The sequence below is a fragment of the Myotis davidii genome, unplaced genomic scaffold (assembly GCF_000327345.1).
Source record: "Myotis davidii unplaced genomic scaffold, ASM32734v1 scaffold453, whole genome shotgun sequence".
NCBI classification, from domain to species: Eukaryota; Metazoa; Chordata; class Mammalia; order Chiroptera; family Vespertilionidae; genus Myotis; species Myotis davidii.
Window position 1 is genome coordinate 1,827,535 of NW_006285234.1, and position 2,411 is coordinate 1,829,945.

Below are 2,411 nucleotides of genomic sequence, written 5' to 3' on the forward strand. Positions count from 1 at the left end.
AAAATGTTTAAAGGTTGTATACAGTGAACATGAAACTCTCTCAGGTTTTGTTTTAACCAAAAATTCAATTGATTTATTCACAACTCAATCAACTCATTATTCAAACAAAAGCCCTTTGATCAAAAAGATGGTGAAACACTGGTTGATAGAGCCAAATCAATAGCTGACTGCAATGCCTACAGGCGAGGACTTTGTGTCCATGGTAAGGAGTCAAGGCTGGGGTTTTTCGAAACTCTGTCACACCGCATTCTTCCTTACCCCTCCTCATCATGCTCTCAATGAATCTCAATAAAGGTGACAAAGATGAATTTACGGAGGCAATTCTGCACGGCACCATGTTAGCTGTTTTGCAGTGTTCACTGCTTGCCCTCTACATGGGCTACCTGAGGCAAGTAGGCAGGAACTTTCCATTTCTGCTTCTCCAGTCAACTTACTGAGTGCGTACCATGGTACGAGGAACCAAGGTGAATGGGTCGATGTCTTTAATGGGGAGACAGTCATACACAGAAATAACCTCAGTATGATGTAAAAGAATCCACTACATTGGACAGTAATAAGCCCAATAAAGCCTGGGGCTGTTAAAAACCGTGTCCCCACCACCACCATCACTCACTCATCTACGCAATATAAAGAAGCTGGCAGCCCTGACCGGTTTGGCTCAGTGGATAGAACGTTGGCCTGCGGACTGAAGGGTCCCAGGTTCGATTCCGGTCAAGGGCATGTACCTTGGTTGCGGGCACATTCCCAGTAGGAGGTGTGCAGGAGGCAGCTGATCGATGTTTCTCTCTCATCAATGTTTCTAACTCTCTATCCTTCTCCCTTCCTCTCTGTAAAATAATCAATAAAATATATTTAAAAAAAAAAAAGAAAGAAGAAGAAGCTGGCAGGCTCTATGGGCTACAGAGGCGGGTCCTCAGATCCCACTTCCTGGCAGGAGTTGTGAGTCCGGAGCACCCTAAGTCACACCAGCCTTCAGGGACGTTTCCCCAAGCCCTTCATCTGCCACCCTACTCCCACGTTCCCCTCTTTCTAATTTCTCATGTTGGATCTCTTCATTTCAGAGAGACTTATCTAAGGAAGGCTCCTCCTGGTTGATCAGATTCTCCTTGTTTTATTCTCCAAGCCCCGGGCCCCTTCCTTCAGTCCCGTGCCTTTGCTGGCTTGTGTAAGCCACCTCCCCATCAGGCTGCCAGCGCCACACCAGTGGGCACCATGCCTGGTTTTTGCTCCCCGTGACAGGTGTATCCTCAGCATCTAGAAGAGTGGTCGCTAACAATTTCATAACCGGGTATTAATAAGTCTCTAAGAACAAACTCGGGATGAATAACTTAAAAGCACAGCAGGAAACGCAGACCGACTGAGAAAGGCATAGCTGAACATGATGGGGCCCGGACCGGCTGTCAGTTGTTCAGCTAATTTTAAGAATTCAGATTCCACCCTGGACCACCAACGTTCCGCTCACCCCTAGGAGATACAAACTTAAGAGAAAGAAAACCTCCGCTTTGGATGGGTAGTCAATGGCAACCGGGATCCTCCCAAGAGCTTGGTCCTCGTTCAGGCCACCGGAGGCCGCTCCACTCCAGCGCTCGGCTGCCGTGTCCGCTGCCCGGGCCCCGGCTCCCGCCCAAGGTCCAATCCAGAGGCCTCGCGAGGCCTGGCCAAGCAGCCGCTGCGCTCGCAGACGCCGGCCCTGCCGCCCTTGTGGTATATCTCCAAGGCTGCCTGCTTCCCCCGAGGGTCGCCGGGCCTCACTCCTCGCTCAGCCCACCGCCAGCGGCCCGCGAATACCTGTGGGCGCACACAGGGCAGAAGCACAGGCAGAAACCACCGCCGGCCGCAACGCGCAGCGCCCCGTCCAATCAGAGCGCGCAGATGGAAAGCGCCCCACCGCGCCTCAGCTCTAAGGGACTTCATTGGTCAATGAGTATGCCAATCAACCCGGGCTTCTCAGCGGGTTTCTGGGAAGGCAGCTCTAAATTGGCTGATGCAACGGCTGGGGAAAGAAGGAAAGGGGTGCATCACGTGACAGAGTAGGGTGCGGACTCCTGGGGCTGACGTTTTAGTTTCCATAAAAAAAAGTCCCAATAGCTGACATGGTTAATAAGGGGAAACGGTGACATGTGTTTGATACAAGTCACAGCTCTTGATATATAGTTTTGATCATTTTAGTTACAGAATGGTATGTAGTCCTGAAAGATTCTGGTATAATGTGCCCATGGATACACTTGTCCTTGTCAGACTTTCTTGGATTTAGTTGTGGGAGAAGTAATTTAATATTGAATTTCGCATCTGCCCCTGCATTTGCCTTTGAAAAACAAGTTAATATTTATATGTGAGGTATATGGTATTAAAATTTTCACGAGATGACTGGCCGGTGTGGCTCAGGTGAGCTTCATCCCAGGCACCAGGAG

General features: G+C 49.9%; 1 protein-coding gene across 4 annotated transcripts in view; it reads right to left on the reverse strand.

Moving 5' to 3' along the window:
• AARS (alanyl-tRNA synthetase) overlaps nt 1-1,873 on the reverse strand; it is a 21,712-nt gene extending 19,839 nt beyond the window's left edge. The window contains exon 1 of one of the 4 annotated variants that reach the window (XM_006755773.2): nt 1,789-1,873. The gene's annotated coding sequence lies outside the window, so the exon portion shown is untranslated. Of the gene's footprint in view, nt 1-1,462 lie in introns of all 4 variants that reach the window. The other 3 variants (XM_006755771.2, XM_015558803.1, XM_006755772.2) reach the window with 3 other exon arrangements.
• Nucleotides 1,874-2,411: the final 538 nt, after the last annotated feature.